This window comes from Aquarana catesbeiana, linkage group LG01 (assembly GCF_042186555.1).
Source record: "Aquarana catesbeiana isolate 2022-GZ linkage group LG01, ASM4218655v1, whole genome shotgun sequence".
Taxonomy (NCBI): domain Eukaryota; kingdom Metazoa; phylum Chordata; class Amphibia; order Anura; family Ranidae; genus Aquarana; species Aquarana catesbeiana.
The window spans coordinates 789610742-789630239 of NC_133324.1; the positions used below are offsets into that span (position 1 = coordinate 789610742).

General features: G+C 39.9%; 1 protein-coding gene across 9 annotated transcripts in view; it reads left to right on the forward strand.

The window, feature by feature from the left end:
- The window catches only part of TENM3 (teneurin transmembrane protein 3), a 1659985-nt gene that overhangs the window by 478653 nt on the left and 1161834 nt on the right, over positions 1 to 19498 (forward strand). The gene's annotated exons all lie outside the window — the stretch shown is intronic.

The window sequence follows — 19498 nt, forward strand, 5'->3', positions numbered from 1 at the left end:
ATTCAGCCCTAAAAAGTGTCATCTAATGAACGATGTTGCTAGAAGACAAAGAAAAAAAATGTGCTTCCATGACCCTACTTGCTGTACAGGATTCTTGCAAGTGCAGACCCGTTCCCCAGTTAGCTGCTTGGCTATCATTATGTACACAATAATGTGTTATAGAAGTAATCTATTATAGGTCCTTTTTCAGAGATTATACACAGAACAAAGGAGATCTTTTTTTTAAAAAAAGGAAAAAGCAAAGAGCCCTATAACTGTTTCTGTGACATATGTTGTAATGTACATTTTGGTGTCATCACTGAGTAAAAGCCACAGATCATCACAAAATGTGACATAAGTAATTTCATTGTTAGTTTTTCATCACTTACTGGATATTACCTAGCAAATTTCTTAGTGTTACAATTTATGGTGATAGCTTTTTTTATATTGGACCTAGTTCAATAACCTTATGAGATTATAGTCTATTTCACATGTGAAGGCTTGTCACCGCTCAATGAGTGGTCTAAGATGGATATGGAATGTAAAGCCCTAAGTACCTGTTGAATTACAACATTACAAAATGTTGTTTTTTTTTTTTTTTTGTTTTGTTTTTTTAATATTATTAAATACTGATATATCATACCATATTGCCTTGCGTTTAGCAGTATAAAAGAAATGTGAACCCAAGAGAGTAGTTCAATTAATGGGATGGCCAGGAGGCATGTAAAGCATAGCACCTTCAAGAAGTTGATGTGCCAAAGTGAGTGTCAGCAACCAGCATTATTTTACCATCACACATTCAGCAACATAACAACGCCTCAAATTGGAAATACTACTTACCTCAGTGTGCAATGGGGTCCATTTAGGCCAGCTATGGAGTAAGGTCAGGATAAAAAGTAGCAATTGACCTTTTACCCCCATACCTTTGGTAAGGGAAATGTTACCCCTAATTGCTCTGTGTAGACTGACATCTCTCCCCATTCCATTAATGCAGAGGGGCCAGGTGCTTGGGCTGGAATGCATTGTGTCCTTGCATCCACCACAGGAACCACAAAATTATTGTTGTAAGTTTCACATGAGGGTTTGTGCTCTCCTTCTTTTTCTAAAGCAAGATGGCTTTCAGAATCAGTACCTTTCAGCACCTGGCACTATCTACAGCTTCCTGCCTGCAAACTTAAAGCGTTTGTTACCCTAACACTTCATATTCCTGATATGTGCCTTCTGTACCATGTACTTGTATGAGAAAGTGTCCTGTTTTCTTTGTATTGCTTCATTTATGTGAAGTCTCTGGAATTTCTGCTAGTCCCCTTGCTTTCCTATTAAAAACTGACCACACTAAGCAGGGGAGCACACTGTAGTCAGTTCTCTAACTATGCTGGGAACTCAGCCTGCTCTCCTCCAATGATCAGACTTGTCCTGACACGCCCCCACTGCACAGTCATTCACTGGGAAGCTCAGTGTGCTGTTGGCTTCTTCTCCCCCCAGCTCTTATGCAGCTGAGAACAGAGGGAATGTGATCATTTATTAAAAAAAGGGGAAAATGGTATTTATAATGTTATTTTATATGTATACAAAAAGTTTTGCTTTTTATTCCTATTTTAAACTGAATGGGTTGTTTTACAAGGTGATCATTTACAATCACTTTACAGTAACTTTGCCAAACAACTGAACAGGGAGGCCCCTTTGTCAAGTAAACCTCATATTTTACACACTGGAGGCACCTATTTGTACATGCCTTTCCTGCCCAGTCTCATCTAATGGCTGCAAATTCCCTTAGTTACAAATTTCGTCCTTTACTTCCAAATTATCTCAAGAGTTTAAGTCCCAAGGCTACTGTAGAAACTTTTGTGCCTACTGCCACTTTACAGTTACTTAATCCCAACAATTTTTGCTGTCAATTTTCAGGCGTTCTAAAGGGCTATGTGTAGGGGCAGAATAAGGGGAAATGGATTTTGCCTTGTACATGAATGGACAGTTAAAATGAGCATGACTTCACTTCATTTACTAAAGCAACTAAACATGACTGTCATAAGTGAACATTCTCTACTACCTTAGAAGATCAAACTCAACAAGCTCAATTCACAAACCTTTAACACCAAGGCACTCTATTTTCAGCCATGTTTCACTGGACTCAACTAAAAATAACTGTCACTTTTTAAATAATAAGGATATATATCCTTGTGTGTTAGCTCTGTGAATTGAGCCTAATGCACGTTCATTATTAAAGTACTGCCATAAATTGTAAACATTTTGTTAGCAAAAGCAGAGAGCCATTTTGTCAGCTATCCCGGTATTATGCCTATTAATTAAAGATGAGCAAAATGGAATGGACGTACTACAAAATTCCTGATTCATACACTTATGGATTAGGTAAAGGAGTGGATTTTAGAATGTTTCTCTTCCTTCTCCATCAATTATAATTGGAAGAGGTATGTGACAGTATTGCATCAGAAATAGTTATAACTCAGATTGTCCTTTTATTGTCTTCTTTTAAATCTGTTAGCTTATCTCTATCAGCACTTCTAATTATATTAACCACTTCAGCCCCGGAAGAATTGGCTGCTCAATGGGCAGGCCATTTTTTTCCGATACGGCACTGCGTCACTTTAACTGACAATTGCGAGGTTGTGCGATGCTGTACCCAAACAAAATTGATGTCCTTTTTTCCCACAAATAATGCTTTCTTTTGGTGATTTGATCATCTCTGCGGTTTTTATTTTTTGCACTACAAACAAAAAAAGAGCGTCAATTTTGAAAAAACACAATATTTTATATTTTTTGCTGTAATAAATAGCCCCATTTTTTTAAAAAAAAGCTAATTTTTTTCCTCAGTTTAGGCCGATATGTATTCTTTTACATATTTTTGTTAATAAAAATCGCAAAAAGCGTATATTGATTGGTTTGCACAAAAAATAGCGTCTATAAAATAGGGGATAGATTTATTACATTTTTATTATTATTTTTTTTTTTTACTAGTAATGACGGAGATCTGCAATTTTTATCGAGACTGAGACATTATGGCAGACACATCGGACACTTTTGACACATTTTTGGGTTGATTGACAATTATACAGTGAGCAGTGCTATAAAAATGCACTGATTACTGTATAAATGTCACTAGCAGGGAAGAGGTTAAGACTAGGAGGCGATCAAGGGGTTAACTGTGTTCCCTATGTGTGTGTTCTAACTGTGGGGGATGGGACTGACTATAGGAGGTGAGAGATCATGGTTCCCAGCTTTTAGGAACTCACGATCTCTCTCTCCTCTCCTCACAGAACTGAGATGTGTGTGTTTACACACACACATCCCTGTTCTGCCTCTCATGCCCACGATCGCTTGTGGCCGGCAGTCATCACGACCGCTGATTATGAGCATCGGCACCCCCACTGTGCCACCGGCATGCGTGCACGCCTGCTATCCCGCTTAAAGGGACCAATGTATAGCTTTGACGGTTCACGGGATCGTGCCAACCTGCCGCCGCATAATGACGGTGGCTGGCCGGCAAGTGGTTCATGGTATGACGTCACCTAGTCATGATCTGCTGCGTTATTTGAAATAATGTTTCAGCTCAGAAAATAGCAGCATGCATTGCATATAAGTGGCGGATACACTTTAAGAATTTGTATGTAAAAACGCTGTTGCACTGTGACCTTGTCACATTCTTTTCAGTTTAGTTCTACCACAAAGCAAATAAAGTTGACCTGGAACAGCAAACAGCGTTCCTTATGTAGAACATGGCAAGAGTATAGATGGGCACCAATCAAACGCTTCCGTTCTGCCGTCTCAGATTTTGCAACTGTCTACATGCATGTTCCCAGTAGGCTTCAGTGAACTTTATTCGCAGTATAAGATCAGCTTTTCCTGTCTGCTGTGATTTACATTGAGAGCAAGTACTCGTCATGTATACACAATGCAAACAACTTTTTTAAATGAAAGGCTAAAATTGACAGTTAGCCTAAAGCATGCTGTAACATATTATAAAACCACATTGTCTGATTTATACAGCACAACATGCAATTTATCTAACCTTAGTACCCTTGTAACAATGCACTATACAGGATTAAATAATTGATGTTTTTTTTTTTTTTTTTTTACATCAATTAATTACTACATCATGTGATGCAGCAATTGGAAAACAATTAGCAAGGATGGGAAGATGCCATTACCTCCGTGGTAAAACTGGGTCATGCTGGAAGGTATACTGTTATTTACTTGTTAAATTGCACTCATGACAGCTGTTGGAAGTGGTGAAAGGGTTAGTGCAGCGTTGGTATTTGTGTAAAGAACACCTGGGGCTACGTGTGCATTTGCGTGCAATAAATTGAGCAATTAGCCTTTCAATTGAATCTGGAGGAGGATAACAACCAGCGATTAAAAGATTTAATACGTATTAAGTGGTTTCTAAAGAACAGTCCAGCATATTTTGTAAATGAACGTAAATTAAATAAATACTGGTGAAATAGTGTAACGTAAATTTAGCACACTGCGGATAGATTAAAAAATGCATAGATAAAGAAAGCACTACATTAATGACATGACTGTAAAATAATGTTTAAAATCATTAGCATAAGACTGTTCATGTAATATAGCTTCAGCGGGTAGAAAAATTAAGTTTTATGCATAAGTAAATCATTATTGAAGATTTTATACAAGTAATTAAGGAAGAATTCCCACACACTATTTGCATCACAATTGATCACATAACAACTCAAATCCAGTTTCCAAAGACCCTTTCCGTGGAAAAAGCTCTTTATACTATGGGATGCTTATGTCTTATGTTGCCCAAACAGAGATCACTCTCTCTAAGCTTTTGATTGCAAAAACAATTGATTTGAGCCAACCCATAACTTTTTTTAAAAAACGTATTTACGTTGTCATGATGTCTATTTGTAGATTTGTTTTTGTAATCCAAAATGGGTTGAAAAAAGCTGCAATTGCTGTACATGCATAAGATAAAGCTGAATGTCTATGGTCATAAAAGTAGCATGTTTCTGACTTCAGAAAAGCCCCCCGAGTGGGTCTATGAGAGCACCACAAAGCAAAGATTTTTTTTTTTACCATTTAGATAATCTGCTAATCCCTCCCAGTGTTAGAAACCCACATACATTTATTAAAGTGGAACTTCACTCTCTCAATTGACATTGACTATTTCTAATCATCATGCTGCTAGCATCAGTAAATAGATAGGAAAGTATATTATATTTAGTTATTTTAAACTTTTTTTTTGTATTTCTTCAGTTACTTCCTGGTTTCCAGGCCTAGGCAAATTATGTCATATATCCCAGGAATCTTCAGGAGGAGAAGGGTTCTCAGCTTAGCCCATACCAGCGCTAAGGGCAGATGGATTCATGCTACATGAATCATCTGCCCTTACTCAATGGCCACTGCCAGAAATGCAAGTGGGTGTTTTTCAAAATGTTTACTCAGCAAAAATAAGCACAGAGACATAAATGGATGGAGGAGTTTGTTTTAAATATTCAAAAGTTGTTATATAGCATGTTTGGTTTGTGGTGCACAGATGCAGGGCAGTGCCACATAAACTGGTTATATTTAAAGATCTACACAGCTCTTGCCTGCTAAAATGATAGAGAAGTGCTTTAAATGCAAATCTCTAAGCCTAAAAGCGGAACTGAACCCATTGATTTAACAGTTTCAAAAAACAGTTACATCCCTGGCACATGCTGGAATGTAACTGTCACATGGTTGTGCTCTCAAACCATTAAATAGCTGGTCTCATAACTAATCACATTTGCAACATCATGGCAAGATGGCAGCTTCCTTGGCTAAAAACAATAGGAGGGTTTAGCTCTGCTTTAATGCCATTTGCATTGCAATAGTCATCTTCTCCACAGAGCTGTCCGTATAGAAAGTCCACTCTAGTTGTTGCCATGTTTTCAGGTAAATGACTGTCAGCGCAGCTTAATTCTGAAGTAAGTTATTCAACGTAGTTTAATGCATGGACAAGGTAGAGACCTTGTTTTGCATTGTGACCAATAATATCAAATGCTGCATTGGTGTGTGTTGTTAAACAAAATAGGCAGGTAGCTTTTCATTGCACCACAGCGCAATATGTCTTAAAATTAGAAAGGGTGCACTGCTGTATATTCAAAAACACAGTGCACATTGCCGCTGCATGTCAAGTCATATGCACAGACATGCAAGCTGTTGTGTAACCCTACCCTTTTTTGTAAGCCTTTCTTAAGGCTCCATGTTGGAATGGCTATAACAGGATGGTCATTAAAAAAAACATAAATACTGCCATTGCTCATTTCTCTGAAATTATGGGATCTGTATTGTAGTCTGACACATCTGGATCCTGGTGCATATGCAGCCACTGCTCCAAACATCCCCAACCCTTATAACTCTTATAGCTATTACAAGTACCCCTCCAATACATAAAAGCCAGCCCTTATAATGCCTCTTATCCACCTAACTACCCTAAATCCTATAATCCCTTCCACTTTGTTGGAAACACTTTTCATTCTCCACCTCCAAGAATAGAAGCTTCAGAGTTCCATCACTGTGTTAGCTAGTCACAGTGACACCACAAATGAGCTGTACTCATTTGTATTGAATGTAGTCGCAGACTTTTCCCAAAAGGATGACCATAGGTTCACCAGAGAGTAGGAATCTGATTTCTGCCACAGCTTCTTCTACCTGACAGGAAGGTGATTTAGCTTTATTGATTGAATTTTTATGTAGTTTATTTCATATCTAATTTTCATATTTTTAGAACTATGAAATATATTACTCAATACTTCACAGAGAACACTTCTTAACCAGAGAAGAGCTTACAAGCTTAGAGTGTAATAGTGCCCATAGACAGTAGATTATTTGGCTAATTTGACTGATTTTGTATGGATCATGCAATCATCTCTCTATGGTGCACCAGCAGACACGGCTACCTGAGGCCTTTTGTGAGCAGAAACATTTAAACAGATTATTAAAACTTGTCTGATTAGTATTATTGTCTAACCCTTCCCTGATTCATAGGTATAGACATTAACAGTCATCCAATCTGGCAGCTAGTGTTTTTAATAAAACACTAGCCTAAAAACCTGCCTGGGGGAGGTCAGGTTGTGTCTTGGCCATCTGACTACCTTCTACTGCTTCTGACCAGAATTACACAGCAACATGAATGGAGTGCACTAACCATCATACTGTATATGGTACATTAACAAGAGCTTCTTAAGCTACCCATAGGCATGAGATGACTGTGTCTGGATCCATACAGTTTGGCCAAATCGACATAATGTTTGGGCTCCGGCACAATCATCATGCGTCTGCTTTCAGGGTGAGCAACTTATCAGAAAAGTTGCCCCATTCTCTACTGTTTCTTCCTGCTCTAAGCAACTCCATGAGGCAACTCTGCTCTCCTCCTCCCGCTCCCCTCTCCAGTCACATGAGCGATGGCGGTTTATAGGCACCTTAGCACTCCTGCCTTTGTCATCCACAGCCTGGAGCTGTTGCATCTTTTGCAATTGTTAGGTCATGTGGGGCCACTCTTACCTCTGTACCTATACTAGCAGACATAAAATAGACATTGATGTTGTGTTTGCTGCAGCAAGTACATTTGTTTTTGAATTATGGAAAAAAATCCTGCGAGCCACAATTATCCAGTGCCTTAATGGAAATTCAACCAAACAGCTACCCGGCTTTTTAGCATATACACCTTATTAGGAATGATTATATTTTAATCACTGTGGATTGTATATTTATCTTATTACGTTTTTCTATGCACATTGCACTTTGTGTTTTATTGCACTAGTTATTTGTTAGTGTGTTTGTTCATAGGATTCACACAGCAGGTGATCTTAGTAAGTGATCAGAGCTTTAGGATTCACACAGCAGTTGATCTTAGTAAGTGATCAGAGCTTTAGGCTCTATTTGATTTGCACTCTTTATTATCTATGATTTGTACTTAGATTTACAGTTATTCAGTTACACCCCTAGGCGCGGCGCATTTTTTTCATATACATTTGTTTTTGGCTTGATAACAGTGATCAAAAAATGTTTGTCTGCAGATGAACATTTTCCAACATGTTGGAAAATTATTTTAGCCAGCATTTTCTATTTCACTGGATCACAGATGGTCATCTTGGCTTCTTGCATCATACAACTGTCATCTGTATTTTTTGAATTGTTGCCAAACTGTCTGAAAAAAAACATCCTGTATATGGCCACCCTCACTATAAACATTAAATCATTTTGGTGTAGATCAGTTCATAGCAGTTTAATCTAATGTTTAGCGTTTCAGTAAATTGAAGGTTTAATTAGAACACCTATCATATAATTTGCTACTATAAATTACAGTAGAACTCAAGAAAAAAATGAAAGTGTTTTTCTTTCCAGACCACCTATTATATATACCTTGCATTGTCATACAGGGGTGTTATTTATGTTGAACTGTTAGTTCATTGGTTATGTTTAACTGTGTGTTCAGATCTTTACACTCAGTTTAGATGTGCGCAGTAACAGCACATTTTTTATGCATTTTATTTATCATTATGGTGTCTTCTGTCATAAATTTTCAGTCATAAATGTTTGGTAACTTCCATTTTCATTAAATTGAAACAATGGTCTTAACTTTTTTTTTTTTAAGAAGCTTTTACCAAAGAAATATCTGTGAAACCTTTGTGAGAACTACTAATAAAAGCATTTTAATTGTATAATAACGTGAAAATTTACATAGGAGTACTTATTAGCAATTTCTTTGATTGGATATTTGCTGCTCCCTCAAGGATCAAGAGCTAGGAGCAGCTTCTCATTGGCTGTGGCCTTGTATTTAAGCGAAGTGGGTCTTGCAGCAGGGTGAACTCCAGCTGTGTTCAGAAGAGATATATACTTCAAAGTTAAGCGCTCACTGAGATGCGGCTGAGTGCAACATCAAAGAAGGTTGAGAGCCACATGTGGCTCATGAGCCTCTGGTTCGGTATCACTAGCTTGGCGGTTGTTCTTTGGGTACATGGATTTGCTAAAGCTCTTTGGCTTCCTAGATAAATTATATTGCCCTAAGATCAGTGCAGCAGCTTTAAGTTGATCATTTTTTTTTTTGCAAAGCCTTCATATGTGCACTGTGGAAAATAGTGATCGGTTTAGTAGAACCAGGTACTGTGTCTTTTGAGAACCTTAGACTTGATTAAGTGTAAAACCACTGAGGTTAAGACCTTGAACTTTGCAACAATTAATCTCCCACACTCTGAAGAGTGTCTTACAGTTAAGGCTAGGTTTGGAAGTCTGTAGCCTTTGGAGAGAATGTGCATTCATTGCAATCTATAAGGCTTTAGTCCTGATGATTTCTGTCCTGCCAACAGGGGCATTGCTAGATCATGGCTAATAGGACAGCCGCCATGGGTCTTTTATTGAGTTACCCACAGGTCTCCTTTGCAGTAATTGCAGCAATTGTTGCCATTTTGCCAAGTATGATTCTGTAGACAAACAAATGTCAATCTTGTACATCCAAAGCTTACCACTAGCAACTGTAATTTTTCATAATCTTTAGAATTGAGTTCGGTAAAACAGTTAATTAAAAATTCTTTCATTTCTAATAAATTTGGGGGTTTCTACTCCGACCTGTACTCCACAATGCATATTTATTTTTCAGTACATAGATAAATTCCAATCAATTAACAAGACTATTATATAGTATATGTGCATTACACTTTTGTAGCATCATTTAGTATATAAACATTTTAATGAATTTAACTTTTTTTTTTTTTTAAATACCATACAAATCATCACATCTGATCCAAGGAAAATATCTAATGCCAGCATACGGCATTTCTAAGTTCTAATGAGAGATGAAATGAAGAGGGGAGAGAGAGACATAGGTTCTCATCCACATCTGGCATCTTTTCTGAGCAATATTATACCCATAAGTTTTAATCCTAACTTCAAAAACAATAAAACCTTCTCATAAACAGGGTATATTTTTCCTTTAAAACAAGGGCCTTAGGAAAATGCATAATGTATGACTACATTAGTTCTTATAGCTGGTATGCATCTTTTATAAGTTTTCAGCCTTAAAGAGTCAAGAAAACAACCAAGCAGTCTAGCACGTCCTGGTACTTAAAAAATTTCCTTTAGATGAAATCTATAATCATTTTAGATAGATAGATGGTTAGATAGATAATCTTAAAGTGCAATTTATCTATAGTTTTAATTATTTATTTACACAGGGTCATACAATTTTGCACAATACAAATAAAGCCCGTGCTTCATGTTTTGTAGCAACGCACCATGATTTTGATTTATTTCTCCATTCCAGGCAGCGTTCAAGAATGCTTCATTTTCTTCATCAGGCATTGTGTCTTACAAGTAACTAAAAATAATACTATCTTATTTACATAAGTGTCTATCAAGGATCAAAATTTCTTTGACATGAATTCATAAATGAGTGGATGTAGCTATAGACCAGTAATGTTCATTATACTATTGCTTTTGTTTTTTTTTTTGTTTTTTTTCATTTCTTTATTTTTGCATATCATATATTACATTCCACATATAGCGCTTAACATGTTATTCATGTCTTCTCTTACATCTTGTCACATCCCCATATGTTCAAATTATAACAACATTATACATTTCCTTTTCAATGCAACTCCGTCTCGTCTACGCAATAGACACATATAGTTTTCCCTTTCTCTTTTCCTAACCCTAATATCTACCCCCACCCTCTAAAACCCCCGAAAAAAAAAAAAGAAGGGGTACCCCCTCCCCTTCCCGTTCGATCACACGTGATCTACCTCTCTTGCTCTCCACTTCTATAAACTAAGTAGGGAGCCCATATCTTCCAATATTTCTCATCCTGTTCTCTCAGCATCAAAGTCAGATCCTCCATTTGTTGGATTTCTGTAGTTCTAGCCCACCACTGTGTTCTAGTCGGAGGGACTGAACTTTTCCACAGAGCCAGAATGCAGGCCCTTGCTGCCGTGAGAAGGTGTTTAAGCAGGGAGTTCTTATATTTTTCCACCGACATGGGGACATCATTTAGTAAAAATGCCGCCGGATTATCCCCAAGAGACACACCTGTAATATCCTTAACCGTTTCCTCAACCATTTTCCAAAATCCCCTAATCTTCTCACATTCCCAGAATATATGCAACATCGTGCCCTCTGAGCTCATACAACACCAGCATACATTTGAGACCTGTGGGAATATTTTATGTTGTACAGATGGTGTTCTATACCACCTGGTGAGGATTTTATATCCTCCCTCCTGGTACCTGCTTGCAACCTATGTCTTATGAATAGATTTAAAAATTTTGACCTTCTGTCTTTGGGAAAACATTATCCCCATCTCTCTCTCCCAAGCTTGAAATTAAGCTCTTGGGGAGCTTCCAAGCTCGTTAATACCTCGTAGAAATATGATAGGGAATGCCTCATGCTCTCACCATCTAAACATCTCTGTTCGAATCGCGATAGTTCCCGTATCACTGGGTAGGTTTTAATTTTCGAGCGGATATATGCTCCTAGCTGCATCGCCCTCAAATAGTCTAGGTCTGGTGTTACTTCTCCTTCTATCTCACCTCGTGTCATCAAGCAGTTGCCCCTTGAGAAATGTATGAACCTATCTTTCCCCCTTTGTTTTAATACCTCAAACCCCCGGTCTGTTAGGCCAGACTGAAAATCTGGCGTACCCAGCACCGGGGACATAGGGCTCGGAGGTATTGATAGGTTTGTCTTTTTAAAAATCGTGTGAATTGTACGGAGAGTTGCACCTGTCAGTGGGTGTTTTTTCACTGTTATTGGTATTTCCAATCTCACTATCCACGCCAACCCCTCCAAGGGGATTTTAATCAGCGCTTGTTCTAGTTGTACATATGGTTTCCTCTCCGAGGCACACCATTCCATTACTCTAGCTAACTGTGAGGCCTCCTGATATCTCACTGGGTCTGGAAAGCCAATACCTCCTTTTTCTTTAGGGAGCACTAAGATGGTTCTCCGTACTCTTGCTGGCTTCCCAGCCCAGATAAATCTCAGAAACCTTGATCTGAGGTCTTTCAGGAAACTTGGGGGGATCTTTATTGGCAAGGTTTGCAACGGGTAGAGAAGCCTAGGCATCACGTTCATCTTTATGATATTTGTCCTTCCGAACTATGTAAAGATCTCCATATCCCATCTCTTTAAGTCTAGTTTAATTTGTCTCAACATCGGGGCATAATTTAATTCAAATATCCTGCTAGGCTTCTTCGGTATTTTGGTCCCCAGGTAGCTTATATGGGATTCTGACCATCTAAAGTTGAATTGCATCTTTACCTGTTGCATTACAGGTACCTTCATTTCCATCCCCATAGCCTCTGATTTAGTGTAGTTCACCTTATAATTTGCTATCCCCCCATATTGACGTATCTCCATTAAAAGGGATGGGAGGGATATGATTGGGGAATTATAAAAAAAATCAAATCGTCAGCGTAAGCTGCTAACTTATGCTCCTCTCTTTCTGTCTTAATACCTCTAATGTTGGGGTTGGTACCTCTAATGTTGGGGTTGGCACCGATCTTCAACATCGGGGCATAATTTAATTCAAATATCCTGCTAGGCTTCTTCGGTATTTTGGTCCCCAGGTAGCTTATATGGGATTCTGACCATCTAAAGTTGAATTGCATCTTTACCTGTTGCATTACAGGTACCTTCATTTCCATCCCCATAGCCTCTGATTTAGTGTAGTTCACCTTATAATTTGCTATCCCCCCATATTGACGTATCTCCATTAAAAGGGATGGGAGGGATATGATTGGGGAATTATAAAAAAAATCAAATCGTCAGCGTAAGCTGCTAACTTATGCTCCTCTCTTTCTGTCTTAATACCTCTAATGTTGGGGTTGGCACCGATCTTCCTTATAAAGGGCTCCAATGTAAGAATGAAAATAATGGGCGATAATGGGCATCCCTGGCGCGTTCCGTTTCGAATACAGAAAGGGTCCGAGAGTCTATCATTTACCTTAACCCTCGCACTCGGGACTGAATATAGATTTAGAAACCATCTCAGCATTCCTTCCCCCAGGCCAATATGTTGCAGAGTAGCCCTAAGGAAAATCCAATCAACTCTATCGAATGCTTTTTCCGCATCAGCTGAAAACAAAATTAGTGTGTTCTGTTGGCTCTGTGCAATATAAATAGCATTTATTACTCTCTGCGTGTTTTCCCTCCCCTCCCTTCCAGCGATGAACCCCACTTGATCTGGGTGTATCAATGCGGGAATGTGCTCTTCCAATCTGATCGCTAGAATCTTAGAAAAAATGTTTAGATCCACATTTAACAAAGCGATCGGCCGGTAGCTGGAACACTGAGATGGATCCTTACCCTCCTTCGGGATTACTGCTATATGTGCCAACAATGTCTCAGTAGGTAGCTTCTGTCCCTCCTGTAGTGAATTAAAAGCCGCTATGAATCTTGGAGCCAATTTCTCAGCAAAAAATTTATAGTACACCAGGGTGTATCCATCTGGGCCCGGTGCTTTCCCCAATTTTAAAAGATTTAATGCTCTCTTAAATTCTTCTACTGTAATTGGTACATCTAGATCTCGTGCTGTCTCCTCTGTCAAGCTTTGGCATTCCTGAAGTTTGTAAATAATCCCTTGCCATCTCCCATTTACTTTTACACCTCTCTGGGGATAATTGGCCTTCCAATTGGTAGAGACCCTTTGTAGTACTCCTTAAAAATCTGTGCCATTTCCTGTGAGAAACTGACCACCTCGTCCCTCTGTGTCTTGATACCTGACATGTACTTCTGTGTGGTAACATCCTTAAGGGCCTTTGCCAGCATCCTGCTCGGCTTGTTCCCAAATTCATAGAGTGTCCGTCTTCCCCGTTTCAACTTAGCTTTAGTCTGTTCAATGAGCAATGAGTTTAAATCCTCCCGTAAACCACTTAATTTCTCCTCTAATTGCTGTGTCTGAGATTTTTTATGTATCAGCTCTACTTCCCGAATTTTTTTAAGTAGTACATCGATCTGTTCATTAAGCTTCTTTTTCCTATGCGCCCCTAAGGATATCAAGACCCCTCTCATCGCACATTTATGTGTTTCCCAGATACAAAATGGGGTGACTTCCTCCGTATCATTTGTTAGAAAAAAGGAGTCCAGTTCCTGATTTAGTTTTTGTTCATACTCCTTGTCCTTTAACAAGGTCTCATTAATCTTCCATTGCCACTCGTGGCGATCTGCCTCCCCTAGATCCAACACACAATTTGTCGGGGCGTGGTCCGACAGGGTGAATGAGCCTATGTCAGCACTCACCATTGATGTTATTCCTGTCTGCGAGACCAAGATATAATTGATCCGGGTGTATGATTTATGTTTTGCTGAGAAAAATGTGTAATCTCTGTCTTGTACATGAAGCGTCCTCCATGTATCTACCACCTGCAGGTCACTTAGTAATTTTTTTACTCTTCGTAATTTTATAAATGACAAGTGGGAGGCTCCCCTGGACACGTCTATAAGGGGGTCCAATGCCACATTTAATTCCCCCCCTATCACCAAAATGCCCTCCTTATGCTGATGTATCGTTTGAAGACAGGTCTCTAAACAACCGACCTGATCTTCATTCGGGAGGTACAGATTCACTAATGTAACCTTTTGCAGTCCTATTAATCCCTTTACGATTAAGAGACGGCCCTCCTCATCTGTAATTACTTTAATCTCCTTCCATGGAGTTTGTTTTGACACGATAATAGATACCCCATTTGATTTAGAGGTCGAGGATGCACTATGGTGTACCACAGAAAATTTATGGTTTACGAGTCTTGGTATTCTGTCCCTTCTAAAGTGTGTCTCCTGCAGGAAAGCGATCTGCGTCTTTAACCTTCCCAGTTCGGCAAGCAACCTAATCCGTTTCTCCTGGATGTTCAGTCCCTTAACATTATATGAGGTGAACTTTATTCTAGTCATATCTTACGAACATCTGGGAGCTACGGGAGGGGGAACCCGAAAAAAAAAAAACACCCCGATTCCCTTATTCTACTCAAAGGGGTAATCCAACCGGCGCCACTCCTCGATGCCGTTGACTAACCCTTTAAGGGAAAAAAAAAAAAGGAAGAAAAACGCCCCCGACTTTCCCTCCACTCGGAGGAGAGACGTTTATTGTGGGGGGATGTCCCCGAGCACAAGGAGTTGAGTACAAGCATGTAAGCAGCAGCGCACCCAGGAATAAAAATAAATAGAGAGAGATGTCACTGTATTTTCTATTAAAAAAAAGAAAAAAAGTATATCCTATATCCTTAAGCAACGCCATATATCTCTCCACATTGGCAAAACCAGCCTTTTGCAATTGTATTTACATTTACATTTGGCAATTACAACCACATGACACAATTCACCCCCCCCCCCATCCCCCAGCAACCCCCCCAAACCGTCCTCTCCCTCCAAGCCTGATACAACTCCTTTCTACCCTCTACCCTTTATAGATTACTCCATGCTTCTCGCTCTTCCTTCTCATACCCCCCCCACCCCCCATCCCTCTCCTATGTGTACCCTATTTAGCTTAGCTTCCCTAAACCCCCCCTCCCTAAGTACCCAATAGTATCCTCTAGTGAACCCTCCCTTCACCTCAACCCGTGACCCTCCCTATCCCAACCATCACATCTTTCCAAATCACAAAAAAAAAAAAAAAAAAAAAAGGGGGGGAGAGGAGAGAGGGGGAAAGAAAGAGATGAGAAAAAAGGAGGAGAGGGGGAAAGAAAAAAAAAGAAAAAAAAAAAGAGAGTGAGAAAATAAGAAAAAAAAAAAAAAAAATCTATATTCAATTAAAATAGTGTTGTTCCCCTTATTAACCTTGTTCAATAGGCATCTCCAAAACCCTTATCTCCCGCCCCCTTTTCTCTTTTCTTCTTAAAGAAAAAAAAAAGTGAAAAAGAAAAATTTACATGTAATTTTCACCGTGCCAAACAGTAAGTATACTTGATACATTTAATACATTTAATACCTTTGGTGTGTTGCAAAAGAAAATGTGTTTATTTTATTGTCCCCTACCCCTACACCCTAAAAAAAAAGAAAAAAAAAGAAAGGGTATCACCCCCCTTCCCCTTCCCCCGCCACTCCACCTTAGTGCTGAAAGGAAAAAGATAAATTTCTACACCTCATCCTCCCCCTCCCTCTCCTCTCTCCCCTCCCCCCCATCCTCAGATCACCTAACCCATCCCCCCTCTTGTGTCCCCTATATCCATCATAATACACACCCAAAGTACACACTAACCTTAAAAAAAAAAAAAAACCTTCTTCCACCATAAAAAGAAGATAAAAGTGAACTACACAAAAAAAAAAAAAAACCAAGAGCAGAGGGAGCTCATGGTAACAGCAAATCAAGTACTTTTATCTTTTATCAGGTATTTTCTCCAACCTTCACGAGGACCAAAATCTGGGAAGAACCCCGGGGGGGGAAAAAAAAAGGGGGGGGAGATGTGGGGGAAGGGAAGAGAAAAAAAAACAAAAAACCGGGCAACACAGAGTACAGTCTGGACCATGGATAGCTTCCCAGCAGTCCCGCAGAGGAAAAAAAAAGACTGTAGAGCCTAAGGCACAATTATTCTGAAAAAATTATTATTATGAAAAAATGCACTCAGCATAACACATCCCTAGGTACCCCCTGTTCTGGAGTGAACCCTGCCGGGCTCCTATGCACACGATCCAACTCAATGTAGGCATCAGGGGGGTTTTCCAAATATTTATTAAAAATAGCAACTGCTGTCTTTCTTAAATCAGGTGTTTTTATGGCTTCTGAGATCCCTTTAATACGCACATTGTTTCTTCTACTTCTGTTTTCAGAATCTTGAGCCTGCAGCTGTAGTGCTAACAACTTTTGGTGTTGCATTTTTAACTTTCTCTCCAGCGAGTCAATACGAGTATCTGCCGTGGACTGCAGTGACTCACATCTGAACAATCTCTTGTCCATTATTTCTACCTTGGCACATACTTCACTCATTTCCTCCCTCACAGCCGCTTTTAAATCACTCATCAGGGCTTGTATGTCCTCTTTAGTCGGTAGAGCCCGTATAAGCTATCTAATATCCGGCTCACTACCACCATCCTGCGCAGTCATCTCCCCTATACTTAAAGAACATACCTGAGCCTCTGTGGTAGCCTTGGTCCGCGGTAAGATCGAGGAGCTTACTTCTACGGATTCTGTCAATTCGGTTCGGATGTTACCCACAGATCTCCTTGTGGTGACTGCAGTGGCTGACTCCTCCATGGCTGCTAGCTGCCTCTGGGCGGCCCGTACCGCTCGCTGAGAAGCAGCGCTGACCTCCGCTGACATAGCTGAATCTCTCTTCGCTGTGAGGTATCTCGTGATAAGAGAGTGACTAGATGTATCCGTCACTCCTGTGCCTTTCTCTCGTCCCTGTCCCGGCATTAGCTCCCAGCGTCTCTCGGTCTACACGATCACGTTCTCCTGCTAGAGCGCGCTACTGCAATACACTGCCCCTCACTCCGTCATGCTCAGGCCACACTCCCCCTTCCGGTCAGGTATACCATTGCTTTTGTAAGCTTGTAATAATGTCCATTATTTTTTTTATTGAAAAAAGAAAAGAATTCTTGTATTTCTGAATGTATAAAACCTGAAGTTCAGCCTTAGGGTGGCCATGCATGGTTCCAACGGTTCTTGCTGAACCGGCCGAGATTCAAACCATTAAAGTGGTTGTTAAGCCACTATATACACTTTTCAACATGCGCTCTGTTTAATTATGTACGGTACTCCTGTGTCTGAGCTTTGTAAAAATAAGCAGCTTTATACCTGTTTTGTGAGTGCTGATCGGTGATCACATTATCCGCCGGCTCTCTTTCTCGGACCGAGGATCCCCCGCTGATGTCAGTCAGGGGGGGAGGAGGAGAGGAGGAGAGAGGTGGCCCCACCCGCTGCAGCTGTCATGTGAGAGAGGAGAGAGTCGGCAGGTCACATGATAGCCGATCAGCGCTTGCAAATCAGGTATATAGCTGCTTATTTTTACAAAGCACAAACACAAGATCACCTTACATAATTAAACAGAGTGGATAGTGTAAAAAAGGAACTGCAATTTGAGCAGTGGGGGGGGCGGTCACTGACACAGAGCTTACAGGCAGCACAGAGGAGGACAGAGGAGAGAGCGGATGATAGAGGCACGTAAACTGACCACGGTGTCAGTGCTCAACAGCCATGATACACCGTGGTAAGTTTATAAAGGGGAGGGTGGAAACTGGCAGGATCAGCTTTAAAGGAGCAGTATCAATTTTTTTTTAGGTTAACAAACACTTTAATGGGCAGGCTGAATGTACCAAGTTGATCGATCGTTTAACTTGGGTACAACCAGCTTCCCGGATTCGCTTCCGATTATCATAAGCGGTTGCTATAGTCACTAGCGATAATCACTGGCATCTCCTGGAAGGGACATGTTCCCTGCCCCCCCGTCAGGAGAAGACAATGGCCCGGCAGGAGGGATTCCCCTGTCAGCACTGTCTGTGCTGATGGGGAAATCATGCAAGTTTCTTTCCTGCAACCTGTGGCAACCCAGATAGAACCCTCCTTATTTCCTGGCTGGATGGTGATCTATATCTTCTAGTCATTCCTCCCCAGCCTTACCAAATCTAGCCTGCCTATTACATTCATTGGATTTCAGGTCTTTCAATCATGAAAGCTCAGCATCACATGCAGGACTTAGGGTAGCCTGCATGTAAATGCAGTCTGCCTGGGATTTCCCATCCCTCCAGACTGACATCTACCCATCAAGACATTTTGATATTTGCACAACTCTTTCCAAAAACCAGTCCCTGCTTCCAACAGGGCTGTAGGCTCTTGAGAGGTGTACTGAAGCAGGATGCTGGGATGTTTTTAGGAAGCTATGTACCGCCCACCCTCCTCACCAGCCACTATTTGCCTGCATTGCATCGAGAAGCACGAAGGCCCAGAGATTAAGTCACTTGGTCTAAATAAGTTATGTAATGATAAATGGAAAGGTTTTTCATGAGCATGTTCATAAGTGGTAAAGAAGGAACCAGGGAAGGCAATATACAGCATGGACAGATTGCATTTCAGCTTTAAATATGGTCAAGTTAACCAATAAGAGGTATTGCCTGTATTCTCATTAAATCCTGCTACTGTCTGTGACTAAGATGTATCTAAAATTAACTATCTAATTACAGTATCCTCAATGAAAATCTGTGGAACTGCTCGGTCCAACTTAAAATGATAAATTCTGTAGTTGGCTTGTCTTATTATTTCAACAGTCACTCATCGTTGATGGTCATTTTTAGAACTTGCCTACACATAGCTACTAAAGGGAGATAATAATAAACTGTATAGGGAATACTCTCAGATTAAGTTTAGTGTAATCTTTACAAAAAATAATTCAAGGCAAGTATTTATATTTATTCCCACTCTGCTGGTGCTTTTAAACTTTTCTTACTTTTTGGCAGCTTCTTTATAGTGTTTGTGGTCTAATGGATGCAAGGACTAAAGCATCCGAAGACAAGGATGTAAAGTAACCCATAGAAGACACTTTGATTTACTCTTCATTAGATTAAAGCAGGAAGAATCTTTAAAGATAATTTC